The sequence below is a fragment of the Podarcis erhardii genome, assembly GCF_964252035.2.
Source record: "Podarcis erhardii genome assembly, chromosome: 16".
Classification (NCBI taxonomy): Eukaryota; Metazoa; Chordata; class Lepidosauria; order Squamata; family Lacertidae; genus Podarcis; species Podarcis erhardii.
Genome location: NC_138514.1, coordinates 20,113,650 through 20,138,287, shown reverse-complemented (window position 1 = coordinate 20,138,287; position 24,638 = coordinate 20,113,650). Strand labels below are relative to the sequence as shown.

Genomic DNA, 24,638 nt, shown 5'->3' with positions numbered 1-24,638 from the left:
CATCAAAGGGGGAGCAGGCTAACTGACCACACAGAAAAATGAGGGGGAAAATAGTACCTATACCAGTAGGGAATGAGTTGAGCCTACATTTTTAAAAATTCAAACTGGGAAAGACATGGGCCACATTCCCACCATCTATTCAAAGTGCTGGGATGCCCATTTAAACAGACATGACTTCCCTCCAAGAGTTATGGGAGCTGTAGTCCTTTAAGGGAGCTGTTAAGTTGTGGACACAGCAATTCTTCAAGCAGCTCTTGTTTATTCACAGGCCAGAACAGAACTGAACTGAAGGGTTCAGCCAGCCTGCTTATATAGAGCTCCACTAGAACGCAACAGTAACCATTTTCTGTAACTATCCAATCACTGAACGTCACTTTCAATCCCTTATTTGCATATGTGGACCTGAGTGAAAACTATCTACAGTATTCCCCCTACTGGCCCAGGGTGAGAACTTCAGTACATAACAGGAGCTAAGAGTTCTTAGGGGACCCTTGATTTCCTCACAGAGATACAATTCCTAGAATGGTTTAACCATCAGCCTCTTTCCCCAGGAAACTTTGGGAATTATCTGTGAAGGGAATATGGGTCTCAGCATCTTTAACAAACCACGGCTCCCAGAATTTGTTGGGGGAAGCCGTGGCTGAGTTGCTCTCTGGAAGGATCCTATGGCCCTGTTGCTCCCACAGTAAGCTTAATGGATGGGAATCACCACCACGAACATCTGCCCTATGCCCAGCTTTCATATCTGTAAATAAATGCACATATTGCAAAGTGCTCCTGTGAACTCATTCCAAAGGAAGCCAATGCAGGGTATACAGTGGAACCCCTGAAACCTCTCACCGCTTGGAAATTAGAACAGTCTGTGTGGGAAAGTCTGCAGTGAACATTTGGCTAAGGCATTCAAAGAATATCTGTAGTCTTTTTCAGCATGGAAATTCAGAAAGGATAAATTCTGGCCTTTGTGCAGGTCATCAGCTACAAGCAGCTGACTTGAACAATGTTACTTTTCAGACCAAGGGAGCTTGCATTCCATTTTTACAAAACCTTTCTAATATTTCCAAATCCTCTTTCTGCAGGAAACTTGACTTGGACTGGACAGAGAGTGATGTTCTTTGCAAAGGAAAGCCTGGAGGCAATAAGATTTTGCATGCAATTTAGTGGTTGCCGCATTATTCACCAAAGGTGACTCCCCTCCCCCCTAAACAGTATGGGTTCCTACTTCCCTTGTAAGCCACAAGGAGGGTGAATCAAGGCTTGTCTCCTGATAAAATAATTTGTGAAGTGCCATCCTAAAACAATTTCCTCACAATTGTGTGAGGGAAACCCCTTTGAGGTTAATGGAGCTTATGCCTTACTAAGTGTGTTTAGGACCACAGCTGTACTTGGCAAATAATTTAAATTTTGCTATAGGAAGAGTAAAATCAATGGTAATAAAGAGGTGCTTGTGTATATGCAATGCTTTTTTCCCTAAAAAAATGTTTAGTGGTACTCTCATTTTCCAACTCATATTGAAATACTGCCCCACAATGAGGCCAAACTTAGATTCACAAAATGTTTAGAGGTATGCGTACCCCACAGAAAAAGCAGTGTGTGTGTGTGTGTGTGTGTGAGAGAGAGAGAGAGAGAGAGAGAGAGAGAGAGAGATGCAACATCACCATCTTAAAAGAAGCACGCTTCTTAATGTGGCAGAAAAGGAGCACTGCTTTTTAAAAATAGCAGTTATGCGCCATAGTTTTTAAAATATTTCTTGCATTTATTTCCTACCTTTTCTCCAGGTGGCCTACATGGTTCTCCCCCTCCTCACTTAATCCCCACAACAACCCTGTGAGGTAGGTCAGGCCGAGAAGCAGTGACTGGCCCAACGTCAGCCTGTGAGCTTCATGGCTGAGCTGGGATTATCCTCTGGGATGGGTCACCAATAGACCTGAACGGAAACACCCACCCTTTTCTTTGCCACCTGTAGCTAGAGACAAACCTCTCTTGCCTAAATGCAAACCTCTCTGCATGGCGTTTTACATAGAAAGCATTCAGACATAGCATTTTATGCATACTGAACTTATATCTTTAACATACTTAACCATAGCGTACCAGTAACCTGTCAGGCCAGCATTTCTACCTGAATCTGGTGGCGATATTCTATCTTCACAGTCAGAGGCACGAATGCTTCTGAACACTAGTTTCTGGAAACCACAGGAGGAGGACAAGGCTCTTGTGCTCAGCTCCTGCTCCTAGTTTCCCACAGGCATCTGGGTGGCCACTGTTGAGAACAGGAAGCTGGATTAGATAGGCCATCGGCCTGAACCAGCAGGCTCTGCTTATGTTCTTACATCTTTAATGCGCCCAGTGAAAACATTCCCACTCTAGTCCTTTTAATTTGCATTCTAGATCTACTTAGTGCTGCATATGTTTTTAAGCTTTTTCTAGCACACACACACAGTGTGTGCACAAACACATTATTTTAATCGTTAATGTGTAAAGTGCCCTGGCAAGTCACAATTTACGCAGTGCCAATTAAAGTCCAAAAAATCCCCCCAAGCCTTTTTATTCTAGGGTAAACACAAGCATAGACCCAAATAATTATCCAATTAATTACATGCACTTAAAAGGCCACTGGATTGTACTCTTGGAACAGGAGAGACACGCGTCGAAGCATCCACACAATGCCCTGCAACATTTTGCAGTGAAAACAGACACACACTTGTAATGACCGTATTATCATGTCAAGAATCACCACCTGATTTCTTCCCCTCCTTATACATTCCTGGAAGCTCTATTCGCCCGCAGGACCCTGCATTCATCCCTCCCTGCAATGGCCTCTCATGCCCTGTAACCAGGCCTTGGGCTGATTAATGTTCTGTGGCCTTTTAAATGTGTTTGAAGAGAGTGGTAATTGGTTTGTTTTTGTTTTATGATGTATTTTGTGTTCTCATTTTGTATTTTTACGTCGTGACTGCCTTGTGGTCTTCGGATGAAGGGCGACATACAAATTCAGTAAATAAATACATAAATAATATAAAATAATATTTCCAAAGCCAAGAAGGTGCCTTGTACTGGGAAAGCCTAACTGCACATGATCTGTAATCAAAAACAGACCATGGCAGCTGCAAGGCACAAAATGGCAGACTGTGCACATCATGGCGGTGCTTTGGCATTCAGGCGCTCGGGGATTTAAATTTCAGAGAACCTGGGGAGGGAGCTGAACTCGAAATGAGGGAAAGCTCCGCCTTGGCCCACACCAACAACACTCAAAGGGTAAAGAATAGGGTCCAGTTAGGGAGAGCGGTTTCCCTGGGTTCAAGAACAAAAAGAAAAGGTGCTGTCTCTGGTAAATGGGCACATGGGCACATATGTACAAACACACTGATCACTGCGTGGCAAGGTGTCATTTAGGCAGTTTTCAGGAGCAGCCTGTACCATGATGTTGACAGGATGTCCAGAGGTCCTACTTTGTTTGTTTGGTTATTCATTCATTCATTCATTCTTGCATTTATATCCCACAATTCCTCCAAGGAACTCAACAGGGCATTCATGATTCTCCCCTTCTCATTCAATTCCCACAACAGCCCTGTGAGGTGGGTTAGGCTGAGAGGCAGTGACTGGCCCAATATCACACCCAGTGAGCTTCTTGTCCTGGTAAGGATTCCAATCCTGGTCTCCTAGGCAGTGGCGTAGCATGGGGGGTGCAGGGGGGGCCGGCCGCACCGGGCGCAACATCTGGGGGTTAGGGTTAGGGGGCGCAAATCCACGAGTTAGGGGGAGCAAATTACTTCCCTTGCCCCGGGTGCTGACAACCCACGCTACGCCACTGCTCCTAGGGTCCTGGGATTCTGATCCTAACCACTACACCACACTGGTTCTTTAAAGAGGTGAGCCCTCTATTTGCAGGACTATTGAACCCAGATCTGGTTTAAAGGTAAGAAACCCTAAGAAGGGAGAACTGCAAAGACTATGGTGTTGCTTGTCAACCATTAGCAAACCCTGATTGTCTGAAAACTGAGCAGCAGGAGCATAAAAGACATCTGGCTGGCCACAGTCTTTCTCACTAGGGTGAGATGGGTTGTGTTTCCGGTTTAAATTACAGTACACATTTCTAAGAGTGCATCTGTACATAGAAATCAGCGTATGCATGCACTCCAATATTTCTCCAATGAAAATGCGGACGTCCTAAGGAAAAGCGGGACATTCCAGGATCAAATCCAAAACCAGGACGGCTTCTGTAAATCTGGAGCTGTTCCTGGAAAATAGGGACCCTTGGAGAGTCTGCATATGTAAATTTTATGCAAATCTCCATTGCTTTTTGTTGATGCCCCACTCCCCCACCCCACTGTCTAAGTAGCCACCACTGGTAACCCACAGTAGAAAGAAAAACCAGCTTGCATGATAGAAGAATTCCTATGAGGTTCTTGCCAGGCATTATGTAGCTGAAACCTAAGCATATTTACACATAAGAGAGTCTGTTGTCTCTACAGCCAGTGCTGGGTTCAATAGCATTTTCTGCCAAGTTAAGGGTGCCTAGGATTTTAAAATTTTAAAAGATGATGCTGTTAAGGTGCTACACTCAATATGCCAGCAAGTTTGGAAAACTCAGCAGTGGCCAGAGGATTGGAGAAGATCAGTCTACATCCCAATCCCAAAGAAGGGCAGTGCCAAAGAATGCTCCAACTACCGCACAATTTCACTCATTTCACATGCTAGCAAGGTTATGCTTAAAATTCTACAAGGAAGGCTCAAGCAGTATGTGGACCGAGAACTCCCAGAAGTGCAAGCTGGATTTAGAAGAGGCAGAGGAACCAGAGACCAAATTGCAAACATGCGCTGGATTATGGAGAAAGCTAGAGAGTTCCAGAAAGACATCTACTTCTGCTTCATTGACTATGCAAAAGCCTTTGACTGTGTCGACCACAGCAAACTATGGCAAGCTCTTAAAGAAATGGGAGTGCCTGATCACCTCATCTGTCTCCTGAGAAATCTCTATGTGGGACAAGAAGCTACAGTTAGAACTGGATATGGAACAACTGATTGGTTCCAAATTGGGAAAGGAGTACGACAAGGCTGTATATTGTCTCCCTGCTTATTTAAGTTATATGCAGAATTCATCATGCGAAAGGCTGGGCTGGATGAATCCGAAGCCGGAATTAAGATTGCCGGAAGAAATATCAACAACCTCAGATATGCAGATGACACAACCTTGATGGCAGAAAGTGAGGAGGAATTAAAGAACCTTTTATTGAGGGTGAAAGAGGAGAGTGCAAAATATGGTCTGAAGCTCAACATCAAAAAAACGAAGATCATGGCCACTGGTCCCATCACCTCCTGGCAAATAGAAGGAGAAGAAATGGAGGCAGTGAGAGATTTTACTTTCTTGGGCTCCATGATCACCGCAGATGGCGACAGCAGCCACGAAATTAAGAGACGCCTGCTTCTTGGGAGGAAAGCAATGACAAACCTAGATAGCATCTTAAAAAGTAGAGACATCACCTTGCCAACAAAGGTCCGTATAGTAAAAGCTATGGTTTTCCCAGTAGTGATGTATGGAAGTGAGAGCTGGACCATAAAGAAGGCAGATCACCGAAGAATTGATTCTTTTGAATTATGGTGCTGGAGGAGACTCTTGAGAGTCCCATGGACTGCAAGAAGATCAAACCTCTCCATTCTGAAGGAAATCAGCCCTGAGTGCTCACTGGAAGGACAGATCGTGAAGCTGAGGCTCCAATACTTTGGCCACCTCATGAGAAGAGAAGACTCCCTGGAAAAGACCCTGATGTTGGGAAAGATGGAGGGCACAAGGAGAAGGGGACGACAGAGGACGAGATGGTTGGATAGTGTCTTCGAAGCTACAAACATGAGTCTGACCAAACTGTGGGAGGCAGTGGAAGACAGGAGTGCCTGGCGTGCTCTGGTCCATGGGGTCACGAAGAGTCGGACACGACTAAACGACTAAACAACAACAACAGGATTGCAGCCTCAAGAAAACCATTCTCCTCAGTGTGATCTGCATATTCCTGTGGTTTGACGTGCCGTCGACTGAATTGCAGCTGTGACGTGGGCTCTGTAGCATTGCCAAGAACAATGTAAACATGCGTTTTTTCCTCCCCTCCTGGGCTGGGAAAGCGCTTTGATGTGCTTCCCCTTTGCCAGAACACGAAAGCATTTAATAATTAAATGAGCCTACCACCCAGTCCGAAGTGCCAACATGTACACAGACAATGCCAACTGTGAACAACAGACCTCACCGGCAGCCTTCTGAGGATGCCCTCCGGGATCTCAGGTTACAGAATCCATTCAGCTCAGTCCATCAGGCTGTAAACATTGCTGTTAGAGTGTCTGATGCTTCACCATGACTGATTCCCTCTCCTAGCCAGTCTCTTTGATCACTGGTTTCTCTGGGTTGGTTTTGTGGAGTCTAGTGGCTCCAGATGGCTCAATTTTTCCAAGACAGCCCTTTTATTCTGAGTCCCGTCCTTGGGATATCGCTAGGGATGAGTAAATATGTCAGTTTCAGTTTCTCAGGAATCTCAGCACATGGTCCCTCATCCAATTTGAAGCCGTACCAGGCCCTCCTTAGCCTTGCAAATGTTTTAGCAATTTTATCGCTTCTGAAATGCACCCCATGCATCCACATTAAATGTGGTCAGTAGCTGAGAGCTGTCACATGTCACAAACATGTTTCACTATCACGGCTACAAAAAAATGTTCTTTTTCATTTGATTATTATACCTCAAGAACTACTGGTGCTGGTTTTATATATAACGTTCTGACTTTATATATAAAATATTAAGGCAAGGGTGAGGATCCTGTTGCCTGTTGGATGTTGCTGGACTACAACTCCTGTAATGCTGTGATCTTGCTGCTCTTTTAACTTCTGTTGTGGGGACTACAACACCCATTACCCTTGGCAATTGGCCATACTGACTGAGGCTGATGGGAAAGGGAGTCCAGCAACATCTGGAGGATCACAAGTCCCTCTTCTGAATTTTAGGGATCCACAGTGCCTCCGTGTCAAGAATGAGATGGGAGAAAGGATTATGCGAAGCAGAGATTTTTTTTATCCAAGTCAGCATCTGTTCTCAGTTTTGTTTTATTTTTTTAAAAAATAATCTTATTATTTATATGGGTTATAGCCGACTAAATTCTACTCAGATTAAAGGTAAAGGTATCCCTGACTCTGGGGTTGTGCGCTCATCTCTCTCTATAAGCTGAGGGAGCCGCCGTTTGTCCACAGACAGCTTCCGTGTCATGTAGCCAGCATGACTAAGCCGCTTTTGGCGAACGCCATTTACCTTCCCACCAGAGCAGTACCTATTTATCTACTTGCACTTGACGTGCTTTTGTACTGCTAGGTGGGCAGGAGCTGGGACCAAACAATGGGAGCTCACCCTGTCGCGGGGATTCAAACCTCCAACCTTCTGATCGGCAAGCCCTAGGCTCTGTGGTTTAGACCACAGTGCCACCCGCGTCCCTTACTCAGATTAGATATACAGAAATTGATAAATGTAAGTTAGCCAGGTCCATTAAATTTACTGTTTCTACTCTGAGTAGGATTAGCATGGGCTACAACTAATGTTTTTATGGAATGCTGGAATCGCTTCAAGATTTCTCATAGATGGCAGAAATGACCGGCAGAATCCGAGACCAGGGAAAAGAGTCAGCGGAAGAAGACTGGAAGAAGTTTAAAGACTATTTGCAGAAATATTGTAAAATTAATGAATGTTAGAATGATGTTGGACAGAAATTAAGTGGTTTCCAGCTGTAATGCCTTAAGAGATATGGAAAATAAGGTTTTGAAATAAGCAAAAACTAATGGTGAGGATTTGCTGAATTAATAATTTGAATTGGAATATAAGAAAGGGAGGTATGAGGAGGTCCGGAAAATAAGTTAAAAGAAAATAAGTAAAGGGAAATTCTATGTGTTTTTAGTTGTTTTTATTTTTCTGTTTTTGTATTTCTGTATTTTTGTTGTTTCTTTTCTTTTTGTTTTACAATGTATTATTCTGGAAAATTTCAATAAATATCTTATAAAAAAAAAGATTTCTCATAGGAAGCAATTAATAAATGGAAATAATCATAATAATTATGTCTTTGCTCTTTAATTCCTGCAGCCTGCCTTCTTGGTGTTTGCAACCACAGACATCAGAGGACAGAAACTGAGCTACTCTGTACTCTTGATTGGTGACTAAGGGGATCCCAAGGGATGTTCAGGTAATAGGGCTGGGAAGAATTAAGGATTCCTTGAGCAGAGCCGCTCCATCAAAGTCATGTCCTCTGGCCACTGTCTGCACATTTTGTCTTGTGCCATTTCCCAGATGGATGGAAAGTCAAGCCAGAGACACTCATTGCTGGAGGCAAGAGGAGGCTGGCAAGGAGGTGGGGTGGCGAGATGATATTTCAAGGTTTGCTTATGCATCCTCTTTGCTGCAGACAGATAAAAAAAGAAGGGATGGGGAGACTATTTCATCTCATTAATGGGCAAGTACCAACTTTTTGTGGATTTTTTTAAAAAAAACCTTCTAAGGGGAAGGCCAGCCTTGTTGATAAATCAGCTAATCATGAGCTTGCACTTAGAAATCAAACAAAACAGCTCATCCTTCCTTCTCACCTTCTAGGAATATAGGAAGCTGCCTATATTTGTAGCACCCTGCTTGTGGTTAACGCTTAGCTGGAATGAAATATTCAACGCAGCAATAGAGAAATTAAAATAGTAATTTATTTGTCAGACAAATAAATAAGAGGCACAGTGGTACATGGTTACCAAGCTCTGGCCTGGCCTCCTGCCATTCTGGCCAGCACTTATATTCCCTTAATCCAGCCCTCTTTGCTCCTCCTGTGGCTGCCTCTGTCCAATCAGCCTGGTTGAAATTCCTATTGGCTGTTTGGTAGAACCAATCACAAAAGATACACCCACAAAAGATACACCCACTTCCTTGCCCTTATAAGGGAGACAAAGAGCTATATATATGACATATAAGTAATAATATATCTTACATGGAATCTTAATTACCAGCTCACCTCTTGCCCTCCTTGCCCTATTGCCTTCTAAAACAAATGGTTAATCTTACATTTTTATGTTCAACAGATGTCAAGGATCTTGAGTTTCACATCAACATTGAAAGATTTCCTTCATTTAAGGTTTCTAAACAAATGCCTGACAACTATATATCAAGACTGCTTGGATGGCGTCTTCTGTCTGGCAGGGGGGCTAGGCTCATTTGCCCCTCTGGTCTCCTATTGCAATATGACTCTATGAAATAAGAATCTAGCATTTCTTAAATCCTTTGCATAATTACATTTAAGCCAATATATTTAAGCTAATATATTTCATACATTTATCATAGGTAGCCTCTTAAAAGAATAAAGCTTTTCAAAGTAAAAAGGAAGAAACTCAGTATAACACAGCTTTTAAAAAGAAACCTCTTCAGTGTACACCTCCCCCTTTCCCCCTCCTTTCCCAGCCAGCTAGATGCTTCTCCCATTAGCTCTTCTCAACATTTATTGCCTTTTTTAACTCTCTCAGTTTAAGAAACAGCTTTAGAAAAGACTTTTCAAAAATGTTCTCTTTTCTTCTAGCTAAATGTTTTTCCCCATTTGCTCCTGGCCTTTGAAAATACAACTCAAGGTTTAAGAGAGGCCCCATGGTATCATGTTACTATTTGCCCATTCCTAATGGTGTTTTCTCAGCCTTTTTTATCTTCTGTATCATGTAGGATCAGTGTCCTCGCTCTCAGCCTTTAATTTCCTCTTTTTATGACTTTGAGAATTGTTTTTCTACTATAAATCAATGGGGCCCCCTTGTCTTAGGAGAATGGCCAAGGTTTTCTCTGCCTGGCATGAAACATTTGAAAATCTAAGCCCATTTAATTTAGGAACCTGATCAAGATATAAGCCAATATAAGTCTTGATTAAAAATGCAGTCTATATTCAGATGCCACATTTTGAGCTTGGGTCCTTCTGCATGCAAAGTGGGTAATCTATTGCTGAGCTACTTGCATTCTAGCTGTGGCCATTCACTGCAAAATGGCTTATCGAGCAGGCTCCTTCGAATGGGTGCCACCCCACCAAATAAAGACAACATTCATATTGCTCACTGATTGCATTTATATGCTACCTTTCTGCTAGTGGACTCGAGGCAGTTCAGAGTTCTTAAAATAAAACTCCCACTTTGTTGAAATCCAGGACTGGAAATGAGGAAAGGAAGAATTTTCCCTTTGAAGTGTGATGTTGTCATAGGGTGTCCGGTGATTGACAGGTGGGCCATGCTTATTCTGAGCCCTGTAATTATTACCCAATTAGCTGTCTTGAATCATCTGGAGAAAATACTCAAGCAGGGCTTTATCTCATGTGTCCACAGGTGAAACTGCTTAGTTTGGCAAGCACACAAGGCAGGGCAGGGGCGCACAACTTGGATAAAATATTGTGGGGGGAGGGAGGTAAGCCCCACCCAGCATAATTGCTCCCAAGATGCAGCACACACAAACACCATTTGAATGGCGATGCCCATCAACTTTGGGCGGGCCGGCCTCCTTAAATATTTTATTGAGGGAAGAGGGCTGAAGGGACATTGGGCCCTATGACACAGGAACTTTCCGGTGGTGGCCCTGCAGTTGTGGAACTCTCTTCGTGTTAAGGGTCCCCCTGGGTTGGTGTTTTATTGCAGGTGTATTCTGTTTTTTTAAAAAAATAATTTTTTATTAATTTTCCAATTTTTAACACTAAACAACAACAACACACAAACATCAACAAATACGAACACACACAAAAAATATCATTTCTTAACCTCATTTTCATACGCCTCGTTTCTCGGACTTCCCCATACCTCACCCTTTTTGCATCCTTATTTTACAGTTTTTCAACAACCCTTTTTGCCAATTAAATTTAAACTCATTGTCATTCTCAATTTCACCTTAAATCATCAAACAGTTTTAGCTGCAATTCTGCATCTTCCTTCCCCTTGACATTTTATCACTCCTCTATTTTACAACAGTTCTTAAAATATAGTTTAAACTTTTTCCAATCTTCCTCCACTGTCTCTTTCTCTTGGTCGCGGATTCTGCCGGTCATTTCTGCCAGTCCCATAAAGTCAATCACTTTCGTCTGCCATTCTTCCAGTGTGGGTAATTCTTGTGTCTTCCAATACTTTGCTAGAAGAATCCTTGCTGCTGTAGTGGCGTACATAAAGAAAATCTTATCCCTCTTTGAAACCAATTGGCCAACCATGCCCAGGAGAAATGCCTCCGGTTTCTTTTGAAAAGTACATTTAAGTACCTTCTTAATTTCATTATAAATCATTTCCCAGAAGGCCTTAATCCTTGGGCAGGTCCACCAAAGGTGAAAGAAGGTACCTTCGGCTTCATTACATTTCCAACATTTATTATTGGGCAAATGGTAAATCTTCGCGAGCTTGACTGGGGTCATGTACCACCTGTAAATCATTTTCATAATATTTTCTTTTAAGACATTACATGGTGGTCCATAACTGTTCCCAGTCCGCAAGCATAATGTCATGACCTGTGTCCTGTGCCCATTTAATCATAGCTGACTTAACAGTTTCATCTATTGTATTCCACTTCAGCAATAGGTTATACATTCTTGATAAATTCTTAGTATTGGGTTCTAACAATTCTGTCTCTAGTTTCGATTTCTCCACCTGGAAACCAATTTTCCTGTCTTGTTTAAAAGTCTCCATTATTTGATAATAATGGAGCCAATCTCGTACTTTAGACTTTATTTTCTCATAGCTCTGTAGTTTAAATTTACCACTTTCTTGTTCTAAAATTTCAAAATATTTTGGCCATTTAGGTTTCATGTTAAGTTTCTTCACCTCCTTAGCTTCCATAGGTGATAGCCACCTAGGAGTTTTATTTTCCAGCATACTCTGGTTTCACCTCAGATCGTATAAATCTTTCGCCTTTTATTGCAGGTGTATTCTGTACCCTATCACTGGTGCAATAATAGCTCATTAGTGCTGGATTTATACATGACTGTCCACACATAATTCCACTTTATTAGCTATTCTGCAGTGCATCCCCATTGTTACTGCATTAGTGCTCCTGGAAGGGGAACTCTTGTTCTACAGTGCAACAAAAGTAGAACAATATAGAGAAGAAGGAGAAGAAGAAGAAGAAGAAGAAGAAGAAGAAGAAGAAGAAGAAGAAGAGGAGGAGTTTGGATTTGATATTCCGCTTTATCACTACCCGAAGGAGTCTCAAAGTGGCTAACACTCTCCTTTCCCTTCCTCCCCAACAACAAACACTCTGTGAGGTGAGTGGGGCTGAGAAGTGTGACTAGCCCAAGGTCACTCAGCAGCTGCATCTGGAGGAGCGGAGACGCGAACCCGGTTCACCAGATTACGAGACTACCGTTCTTAACCACTACACCACACTGGCTCCCACTGGCCAGAACATTCATGGTACATGATGATTTAGGTAAGAATTTACTGGGCATGCTCTGATAAGAATGCAAGCAGTATGACTGCCCCAAAACATCTACAGGTGTAAGCAGTACACAGGATGGCATATAACTGCCCCAATACCATGAGCACAGGCCATGAGGAATGCATAATAAAAAGGACATAGGTGGGGGGTGGTAAGTGGTAGCTCCTTAAGCGAGTCAAATGGGGAACAGTGATGATCTAGGGAAGATAGATCAGGGTAAGAGGGAGACAGAATGTCTCTAAGAATGGGGTGAGTGGCTGGGACTGAGATCCAATGCAGTCATCCTAGTTTAGAAGGACCGAAAAGCAAGTGTGCAGTGAAGCCAGACAGGGGTCACAACCCAAGACTGGGAAAGGAATTTTTGCAGACAGTTTCCTTTGGCCTGTTTCCATTTGAGAAGTAGGCTTTTTTAAAATAGTGCTTACATAAATAGATAAAGAGATTGCTGTTTCTTTGTCATCCCTTGAGAATGAATATCTTCTCTAGAAGCTAGGGCCCAGATATACATCCCCACCAGATGAACGTATGTGCTACCAGTTGCACATACTTCTCTGACAGGTCTCAACTCTGGCTCATCTGACATCCACTGTTTCCCACTGCTTGTGATGGGTGAGTTTCGTTGGCGGCAGTAACGGTTTCATTAACTTGATCTATGAACCATTCCCTTCTACACTCTGCTTTCCTCACATGGAAGATGGCCATGCATTCTGAGTGACCCCTGGCTGGATCGATGGGTGGCCTTTTCGGAGCCTCTTGCAAAATGTTGCCACAGAAAGTCTGCTCTTGCATCACCATCCCCCAGGCTCTGCTTCAAAAGGAGGTTTGGGTGGCCAGGAATTACTTGCAAAGACTAGGATCTGTTAGCTGGATCATCAATGGGTGGGGGTGGGGAGAAAGCTGCGGGGGGTTGAGAGTGTTGTTCAGAGCTGTTTCGCATGTTTCAGAGATGGGTGGACAAGGCACTTCAAAGCAAACCGAACATGGGAAGCTGACTTATCGGGGGTTTAATCCAATGTGACGATAAGTTAATGTTACTTTGTGGTATACTTGTTGCACCGGTGGAAGGGGAAAGACGAGCACATTCCTGAAGACTGGTGTGCAGCAGATTGCCCAACAAGAATCAGCTGTTGCCCAACAAGAATCAGCTGTTGTTCCATAAACTTTAGTTAGCATAACTCTTGCATTTGATTCCTTTGTTGCGCAACCGTTCAGCTCTGCCAGAATTTAAACAGAGAGTCTTGCTTGAGGCGCAATGAACTATACCACTGACCTATCTAGGGCAATATTGCCTGCACCTCTGAAGTCTGGCCCTTCATATGTCAGGCACCAACTCCCAGCAACCAGCATGGCCAATGGTCAGGGATGGGGGGGGGTGCCACCCATCAACATCTGAAAAAGTTTGCCAGTCTTGGTCCATGCCAACTGGTAGTGCCAGTGCTGGACTAAATGGCGCCACAGCTAAGGAGCATCTTTGGTGCCTTTGTTCACCTGTTGGATACCTTTTTTTAACGACACCTGTAGCTCATTTTATGACTCAGATGCATGCCTTGCATGCAAAATTTGCCCCTGTCGCATAAGATGATAAATGTGCACACATGCTGTCTGATAAGAACCACTCAGTGTCACTCTCTCACACACACACCATCTGTTGGTCACTGATGTCATGAATTTTCTTGTGAAAGCTTCCTGTCTAAATACACAAATGCATAAATGCATATGCAGAGAAAGGTGGCCCCTGTTGCCAGCCTTACAATTGAAGCTGAAACTTTTGTACTGTTTCGTTTCAGCCGTTCAACGTGATGCAGAGTAGGCAAGTGGGACCTGCCACAAAAAGTTGAACTCAATTTTCACCTCCTAACAGACACGTCGGCTTCCTGGAGACTCCATTCCATTCTTCTCTTTGAAGATTTCTCTCTCTCTCTCTCTCTCTCTCTCTCTCTCTCTCTCTCTGTTTTACACAAATGCACATACTTCAACTGTCCATGCCTCGTTAGCATGTTCAGTCCTCTTTGGGCTACTTATCCTTTTTGGATGGGGGATAAATTTAGGGTGAGATTTTCAGGATTTGTCCCTAGTTCACGTGAATGGAAATTTGGATGGATGGATCTGTGGAGCTGGCTGGAATCTCATCACCGTCTGCATTTCAACACATCTATCTCTGAGCCTTGTTGAGCAGTTTGGTGTCTTCTGATGCCACTGAGGATTCTACCATCCATTCTGGATTTTGGTTCACTAGTTCTTAAGTGTGACTACTTGCTCATCACTACAGGTGAAGCTTCAAGGATTGAATGTAGTGTCAGGAACCTACAGATTCATGTGCAGCTGCCCCCATGTGATGAGACACTGAACTGCAGGTGGCAACTCATCTTTATATTCAACATTATTATTATTATTAAAACTCTCTGGTTTGTTGGTTGGTTGGTTTTTACAAAAAATAAGTCAAAGCTACTTAACAACAGTAAATAAGTAATGTGGGGTGGTGGGTGGCACTGTGGGTTAAACCACAGAGCCTAGCGCTTGCCGATCAGAAGGTCGGCAGTTTGAATCCCTGCGACGGGGTGAGCTCCTGTTGCTCGGTCCCTGCTCCTGCCAACCTAGCAGTTCAAAAGCATGTCAAAGTGCAAGTAGAAAAATAGGTACCACTCTGGTGGGAAGGTAAATGGCGTTTCCATGCGCTGCTCTGGTTTGCCAGAAGCAGCTTAAGTCATGCTGGCCAAAAAAGCGAGATGAGTGCCGCAACCCCAGAGTCGTCCGTGACTGGACGTAATGGTCAGGGGACCCTTTACCTTTTTACTCTAGATGTTGTGCTTTACAGCTTCCATTAGTCTCGACCAGAATGGTTGATAGCCAGAGATGATGGGAGTTGAAGTCTAAATATCTGGAGAGTAGCACATTGGCCACACCTGCTGTCATTATTTAAAATATTTTTTCTGCTTTAGACATTACTGTGTTAGTTTGTATCCTGCCCTTCCTCTAAGTACCTCAGGGCAATGTATCTTCACAACAACCCTGCGAGGTCAGTGGGTCAGGGGATAAAGGTTTGCCCAACTCCCGCCCCCAACCCCCCATGAGCCTAACGGCTGAGCAACGCTGAACAGTAAATTTATTATAAAATGTTGTCTTTATGTCTAATTAGGATGGGCCAAAGCTGCTGTTGTGAATGTTATAGAATTGACCAGATTCCAATTTATTGCTTCTTAAACACCCTGTTTTCTGCCTGTCTTCCCAACTCCATCTTGCTTGCAATAACAAGATTTTAAAAATCGTATTTACGTGTGGGACAGGACCAAAAAGGCAGCATTGTAGAATTGCAAATGGAAGTGTTTCCTTAAAAAAAAGGTGCTTGTGTGTGCCCAGATTTTTAAGTGAGCGTGGATGCTTTTTACACGTGCTAACAACATCGCTCCCGGCGTAAAAATTTCCCGACCCTTTCAAGGAAATTAGTTACATTAAATAGATGATGTCAAAGCCAGGTCTGCAGCCTTGTTTACAAAATGTACGTGCATGGCTGATGATGCCCCTTGCCCCCCAGTTCCCCGGCATGGTTTTGCATTACCGTTTCCAAAGCCCTTCCAGCGACTAGAGTGCCTAATAACAAAACAGTGGTGGATATTTATTACGCTTCCAGGTTTCTCATTTTCTCCATTTCAAAACAAAACAAAACATAACGTCCTGGAGAGTCTGCATTGCAGCAAGATGGTGATTTGCTGCCTAGGAGACTGTCTTAAGGACCGGCAACCATTTATTTGCTGTGCCCTGCCGGCGACCTTGTGTCTTTATGGGCACCGCCTCTTTGTTAGACTCCCAGCGTCCTCCCCGCACGCGAATGAACTTGGATGGCTGTTTGCAGATTAACTCAGGATCAATAGTGGGGTCAAAGGGCGAGCAAGAATAAATAATCAATCTGGAGGGAATAAATTAAGGCCTTTCTCGGGTTATTCATGGACGGCCTTCATCTCTCCCAAGTACTCCTTAGGCCAATTAATCTCCTTCGTTTAATTTACGCCTCCCAGCATCTAATAGCAACGAAGGTCGTTTCTTTTGAACCAGCCTGAAAATCGCCAGGTTTTTGCTGCTACTCACAAGTCAGTGGGCAATTTGGTACAGCTGCTTACAGCTCTACTTCTCTAGGGACGAACAGGTATGATTCATCCAATCCTGTGCATGCAGAGATGTGTGAGCAGATGGTGACCTATAAAGCAAGGATAATGTGGGGTCCTACAGGTGGTGTTGGACTACAAATCCCATCATTCCTGATTGTCGCCCCTGCTGACTCCGGCTTGTGGGAGTTGTAGTCCCAAACATCCCCTTCCATAAGGCATTCTGGAGCCCTTCCAGCCAACCTGCAGCCAGGCATACTACTACATCATCTGTTCATTTGTATGCCGCTCTTCCACAAAATGGTACCTGAAGTAAGTGGCGAAGCTGCATGCTCCAGCACCGGGGGTGGAGAGCAGGTGGTGGCGTGGCTGGCGTGCATCCTGGGGGCATGGTGTGCCATCCTGTGGGGCGTGGCGTGTGTCCTGGGGGCATGGCGTGAGTCCCGGGGGCGTGGCGGGCCACCCGCACCTCCTGCTCTGGAGGGTAGGACTCGAACCAATGGCTTCAAGTTACAAGAAAGGAGATTCCAACTAAACATACGGGGGGGGGGGAGAGACTGTCTGAAAGTAAGAGCTGTTCGGCGCCGTGGAACGGTCTCCCTCTGGAGGTGGTGGACTTTCCGAGAGCCAGTGTGGTGTAGTGGTTAAGAGTGGTGGACTTGTAATCTGGTGAACCGGGTTCGATTCCCCACTCCTCCACATGCAGCTGCTGGGTGACCTTGGGCCAGTCACACTTCTCTGAAGTCTCTCAGCCTCCCTTACCTCACGGAGTGTTTGTTGTGGGGGAGGAAGGGAAAGGAGAATGTTAGCCGCTTTGAGACTCCTTCAGGTAGTGATAAAGCGGGATATCAAATCCAAACTACTCCTCCTCATCTTCTTCTTCTGCCTTGGAGGTTTTTAAGCAGAGGTTGGATGGCCATCTGTCATGGATGCTTTAGCTGAGATTCCTGCATTGCAGGGGGTTGGACTAGATGAACCTTGGGTCCCTTCCAGCCCTAAGATTCTATGATTTTTAAACCACTCTGGGAACTGTAGCTTTGGGAAGGGAAAAGGAAACCTTCTAAAAACCCTAAAAACCCTCAGTAACAAAACTTAACAAAACTACAAGTCCCAGAATTTTGCAGGGGAAGCAATGATGTTTAAAGTGGTATCATAGTGCCTTCAGTGTGTGGTGTGGGTGTGGTCTGAATGTACCTCACAGCTCCCCCCCACCATCATTGCTGGAGTTACACCCCATTTCCCAGTAGGTAAGGCAACTGAAGGAAACAGCAGAGAGTGGGTTTGGCCCTACATGTCTAATTTTAGCTTGTTTAGCACTTGAGAGAGGATTAGCTAGGCTGTGATTAGCTGAGCTTATTTTCCTCTGCATTACATGTGAATTGTTCGTGCTTTTATAGCCTTTAAGGAAAATCTTAGAATGACTTGGGGGATGGCGGGTATTAAGCATCAAAGGGTAATCCAACCACATTTATAATTTCTCTGAACATCTCTGCAGAGGAATAAATATGATTTCTGGATACCTTATCATTTCTTCATAGGTAATTTGGCCGCACCAAATATAAAATATTAATTATCCACATTTTCTCTTCTTCTGCCACAGGTTTTAATGATATGCACCCTGTCGTAGATCTCTGCTTTGCCTATGAAATGCAATTACCGCTCCCTCCTGCTTTCAAAGTAAAGGCAGATGTTATATGAAAATTTACAGCTGCAATCAGCACTCGACAGGTTATGAACCTAAATCAAAGCAGCAGCAATAGTTGGGAGGGGGGCTGCAGGATCCTGTATCTGGTGTCTGGCCTGGGCTATTGGTTGCAGTTTAGGAACCAGAAGCCCCAGTACAAGCTGGTGGCTAGGATCAAAGGACTAACAAGGAGGCAGAGTCAAGTTGCTGTCAGCTCCCCCTCAAGTCAGATTTCCCTTTCTTTGATGGAGGGACCACCCTCAGAAGCACTTCTGTCTGATGAGCCTATGGGGTCAGCATCCCTCTGGCCTGATGGTGTGGCATTGCTGTCCTTGGACTCCATCTGCCTGTAGAACATCCCCTGATCAGTTCTAGTAGGAGATGACCGGAGCAGGTTGGGTGTCTTTTACTGAAGAATCACCTTCCAGTGCAGGTGGAGCTAAAAGCTAGGATGCTGCTGTCACTGTAGGGCTCAGACTTAGCAACAGCAGAGGTCTCTGTGGCCAGAGTAATAGTGAGCCCAAACTAATGAACCACCAGGGATACAGTAACACGGCAGAGACCAAGAAGACCTTGTTGCTTAAGAAAGACTGGAGGAGGAAGCCCTCTTCTATTCATCCCTGTCTAGGAAATTCTGGTGAGCAGAGTCATTTCAGGGCTGAAAGGTACTGAGCAGTACCTTTGGCTCAGACCCGCCCCTCCAACACCTTGAGGACCACCTCCCCACATTTGGACTGACCTGGACACTGTGATCATTATCTGAGGCTCTTATCCATGTGTCTCCACCATGGGAGATCTAGAGGGTGGCAACATAAGAGTGGACCTTTTCTGTGGTAGCTTCCTGTTTGTGGGCTACTGGCCCCAGGGATGCCCTGCCTGACCCCCATATTACTTATCTTTAGGTGCTAGGCAAAAGCATTTCTTTTCTGCAAGACCTTTGTCTTCTCATTATCCTTGGCCTGCTTCAGTGGATGGGCTGTTTTAATCCTGCCTTTTAGAGTGTGTGTGTGTGTGTGTGTGTGTACGCGCGCGCGCGCGCGCACACACACACAATCTGTCTATCTATCTATCTATCTATCTATCTATCTATCATCTATCTATCTATCATCTATCTTGTGCCTGTTTTTAATATATGGAATACTTATTTACTGTTGTTACTGTTATATGCTGATATGCATGCATATATATATATATATATATATATATATATATATATATATATATATATATATATTACACGCCTCTGATTGGCAAGTCCTAGGCTCTGTGGTTTAACCCACAGCGCCACCCGCGTCCCAATATCTAGAGGATTCTGTGTTAAAAGGGGTTTCTGTGAGGCCAAAACATTTGTCACAGGGAGACTGCTTAATGTATCTCTGTATGATTGCTTGCTCTCTGTTCTCATCAGCTTTGACTGTGTGGGGTTCAGTAGCGTTTGCACATGCTCACATTGGGTTTGAGAGGATCAGTTGCTACAGGTACAAAACATAACTAGCTGTGCTTAGGAGCAGCAAACCCAGTGTAAGTAACTCACAAAGAGACACATAAGGTGCACTCTTCTGACATAAGTCAGTCTTCGTTGTGCATAGCCAAGGGCCTTACAATATCTAAAATGTAGACATACCTACCCGGTACACAAATTAAAAGAAAACTCAATATGGAAAATTACAGAACAATCACTAATAGCTATGTATTCTACCCTCCAAGGGCAACAAAACGTTGAATTAAGATTTAGAATGCATTGCAATTCTTAATATAACTAGAGCGCAGCTTCTTAGCTGCCAGTGAAAATTTAGCTGCCAAATATGTAATGTGCAATGGTTTATCAGATAGAAGTTCAATTAGCACTTCCTGAGGTGATTGGTCCGACTACAACTGAAGAGAACAGAGGGCAATGTTTTTCCACTGGGCTCCAAATGGAAAGAACAGCAAATAGTACATAGTATCGCCAATCTGATTACAATCAAACATACAATTCCATTCTGTGACCGAGATTCCAAGATGTCTCCCATCTATATATGCTGAGAGCCTGTTCTGGAACCTAAGTAATATAAAAGCCCTGTCTGAAAGTGATGGCGCTTTGAATGATTTATCTTGATTTGGGGGTACCAGATGAAAAGCAAGCAACAACTATTTCAAGGTCAAGCGATTCTCTGGCTGAGGTTCCTTTTAAACATGACAGCAGCTGCTGTTTTATGAGTTTATTTCCATGTTTGGCAGGAGTGTCCAAGAACTCCTGCTCCCATCAGCACTAGCCAGCATGGCCAATGTACAAGAATGATGGGAGCTGTGGTCCATCATCACCCAAAAGGCAAGGGTCTCCTATCACTGCTTTAGTGGCTCATAATATGTATGGAGGCAACCGCACACATCTTCAACATCAAATCATCCCAACCCTGTGGCTGCAGTGTTTGCACATTGAGTGAGCCCCAATCTCTGAACAGTGAAAAGTTCCAGCACTCTCCCAGCATTTAGTTTCCTTGGAACGAAGGTCAGTTGAGACTGTGGTATCTTTAGGACATGTTGTTTTACTAGCAGGGAGTGCCTGGTGGTTGCTGCTCAGGTATTTTGAGATGTTTAAATGGATAGTGCAATTTGTGAATTTGGACCTGCCATGCCAAAAATTAGGGGGAGTTGCACACGTCACAATTTGGTCTGCCACCTTAATTCAAAATGGCGTCCGGCATCCAAACTTCAACAATCTTGGGAACCTTTTTGCCAATTTTGGCAATGATATCTGCTTACCTGTAATTTCTATAAAGGTGGTCGAATTGGATTGGTGACCCCCATTCTCTCAAGATTTCTAAGTGTGATTTTTGAATATATCTGATCTAACTTTTGGCAGAGTCAAACAAATAATTAACAGAGATGGTTGCTTCTGGCTGTAGAAACACAAAAGGAAATCTCCCCCAATTAAACTCATCCCATCCACTTGCCGTTCTTTCACACTACACTTTTTAATCTGGTTATATCATTTATTGGCTCACTCTTAGCTGCCATATTTTAAGGTATTGTGATGGATGTCATATTTATACATGTTTTAGATACTCCTGTTATTTTATACCATTTATATGACAACCCACTTTAATGTATTTTTATGCTTTGATATTTTACTTGTACAGTTGTTGGTTTTAGTTTGTTTGGGTCTATAGCGGTAAGAATTTGTATCTTACTTGATGGGCTATTGGTCTTCTACAACAGGGCTTTCCCTATATTTTTATGACTTGGATTTCCATCTTTTAGTTTGGAGTGTGTGTGTGTGTGTGTGGGGGGTTTAAGGGAAAAAACCCTAAACATGGAGTTCATTAAATGCTTAATATGCATTCCACCCCCCCCCCAAAGCTAATGAAGTATCAGCTTAAGCACACATTTTATGACCCACCAATAAACATGGGGCAACTGATTAGCCTCTGGCTCACTTGTCTGAAAGATAAATTGAACTACGATTGAAAGAAAGTTAATACAATTTAACTGCTAATATTGCAAATGTCACTTTAATTCAGTTACGGAGCAATTAGAGTGACCACTTCTGTGCCTGCATTCAAGAGTTACAGCAATTACAACCACGTGCAATTAATTTATTTTAAAAAGGCAATTTCAGGAAAGCATCCATTTGACAGTCACACTGAGGAGAGCTACTTTTTCTGACCTCTATGCAGTATTGCATGTCTTGAGAGGCCATTTGTGCAGCTGCACAGGTGCTTGGATTTGGTATTCTGCACTTATCTTCCCCCATATTTACACAGGTCTGGAGGCTCCATCAAAGACCACCTATTGCAAACATCCCATGCTAGCAACATGATCTCTTCATTACAAAACTGTTTTTTTAAATAGTAGTCTCCATTTTGGGAACCTGTTCTGTTCCTGTGGGATAATCAGCCTCATTTAACCAAGATGCTTAAATCTAATTGATGCATGAAAGGATTAAGCCCATAGAGTAAGCTATCCTGCCAGGCATAGCTCACCTTGGAAGGCACTAAGTAATCAAACCATTGTTCCTCTTCAGTCTACCTGGTGAACTCAGCATGTGAAGAAGCTAAGCTGGTTGCTTCAGCTTAGCCGCATGGCTTTCACAAGCCATTCTTGAGTTCCTGTTGCAAGGCATTTAACGGATCCCTCTTCTGCCTTGAAGTTGGGCACTGTGACATCATTGAGCAACCCCACATTGTACCTTCCGCCTTCTCTAATGGAAAGCTTTAATGAGCAAACAGCCATAGATGGTGGCAGCAGTGGTGCAGTTAGATAAACTTAGATTGTAATGCATATTACTTCAGAGTATGCTTATTTAACTTATATGCAGAATTCATCATGCGAAAGGCTGGGCTGGATGAATCCCTAGCTGGAATTAAGATTGCCGGAAGAAATATCAACAACCTCAGATATGCAGATGACACAACCTTGATGGCAGAAAGTGAGGAGGAATTAAAGAACCTTTTATTGAGGGTGAAAGAGGAGAGTGCAAAATATGGTCTGAAGCTCAACATCAAAAAAACGAAGATCATGGCCACTGGTCCCATCACCTCCTGGCAAATAGAAGGGGAAGAAATGGAGGCAGTGAGAGATTTTACTTTCTTGGGCTCCATGATCACTGCAGATGGTGACAGCAGTCACGAAATTAAAAGACGCCTGCTTCTTGGGAGAAAAGCAATGACAGGCCTAGACAGCATCTTGAGAAGTAGAGTCATCACCTTGCCAACAAAGGTTCGTATAGTTAAAGCTATGGTTTTCCCAGTAGTGATGTATGGAAGTGAGAGCTGGACCATAAAGAAGGCTGATCGCCGAAGAATTGATGCTTTTGAATTATGGAGCTGGAGGAGACTCTTGAGAGTCCCATGGACTGCAAGAAGATCAAACCTCTCCATTCTGAAGGAAATCAGCCCTGAGTGCTCACTGGAAGGACAGACTGTGAAGCTGAGGCTCCAGTACTTTGGACACCTCATGAGAAGAGAAGACTCCCTGGAGAAGACCCTGATGTTGGGAAAGATGGAGGGCACAAGGAGAAGGGGGCGACAGAGGACGAGATGGTTGGATAGTGTTTTCGAGGTTACCAGCATGAGTTTGACCAAACTGCGGGAGGCAGTGGAGGACAGAGGTGCCTGGCGTTCTCTGGTCCATGGGGTCACAAAGAGTCGGACACGACTAAACAACTAAACAACAATGGTAAACACGAACTCCTTCTTAGATGGATGAATAGGAAGCTATCCCTCACATTCTAGTCCAGTACGTATGAGACTTTTGAGAAATAATTTATCCCCAATATACTTTCAGGTTCTCTCCCACCCAAGACACAATGAAAACAGAGGAAAATGCTGATGAGCTGGGGATTTTCACCATGTGCTGAAGAGGCAAGCCATTTGCTGCTTTTAACTTTTCAGCAGCACACACAACTCCAAATTCATAGAAACCTACAGTTGTGGCATTGTCAGCCCTTCCCACCCTGTGCTCTTCAAGTGCTATCAAACTGCAGCTGCTGAAGATAAAGACAGAATAAAAAGTGGCGGCCTTTAAACCAGCACAGCAGTCCTAACAGGAGGTTTCAAAACATGTTCAACATGCCCCAAACTCTCTCTGATTGGAGCGTCCTGTGGATCTTTAACTCAAGCATTTGCTTTCTCAGTCTGCCTTTTAAAATAATCTGACATGAAGTGGGCTATTATTTTTGTTTTCTTGCTGGTGTCTCTGGCACCTTGAAGGTCTTTCCATCTACCAGATTTATTTTCCAAGAGCAGGAAGTTCTGACTAGGTTCAAGGGCTCCACCTCGTGGCCAGCCTGCATTATTAGAAGCTGAATGTTTTTTAGGGTCTTGGTCTGCACCCACCATATTAAAGCACTCCCCCCACAAAAAAAGAATCATTGGAAGTGCAGCTTACCTCTCAAAGAACTACAATTCCCAGCATCCTTGGACAACAGTTCCCAGGATTATTGGGGGTGAGAAGGTGCTTTAAATGTATGGTGTGGGCACAGCCTTTCTATTTTAGGAAAACCAGACCATAGGATGCAAAGCTGAACCTAAAATGGCCATTCTATGTGACGGCTCTCAAAAGTGAGGAGAAGGCAACTAGGTCAACTTCAGCAGTCTCACTGGGACAAGCCAAAAGTGGGCTATTCCCTTCTGGAATCGCTGTGGCTGTTCCATCTTGTAGGCATTTAAAAAGATATATATACTAAATTCATTTTACTCTTCTTTCCACCTTCTTCTCTTCCTTTGGCATCATGTTTGGGCAAGATTTCGTCTGTGTTATTTTTTGTTACCCTGCTTAGAACTTTAGACAGCTTGTGAACAATAAATTGTGATTGATTGTACTATCAGCTAGCAATAATATTCAGTGCTATTGCACAGTATTCTAGAGGAGAGCAGGATGGAAATTCAATCTGCAAGTTGGGAATCTGGATGGGAACCAACCTAATTTGCACATCCTGAAACA

General features: G+C 43.7%; 1 long non-coding RNA gene across 1 annotated transcript; it reads left to right on the top strand.

Moving 5' to 3' along the window:
• The first annotated feature begins 17,750 nt into the window (after positions 1 to 17,750).
• LOC309331168 lies at positions 17,751 to 23,925 on the top strand. The gene is made up of 3 exons (XR_014151745.1): positions 17,751 to 17,775; positions 20,433 to 20,703; positions 23,481 to 23,925. It is a non-coding gene; the product is annotated as an uncharacterized lncRNA (long non-coding RNA).
• The last annotated feature ends 713 nt before the right edge of the window (positions 23,926 to 24,638 follow it).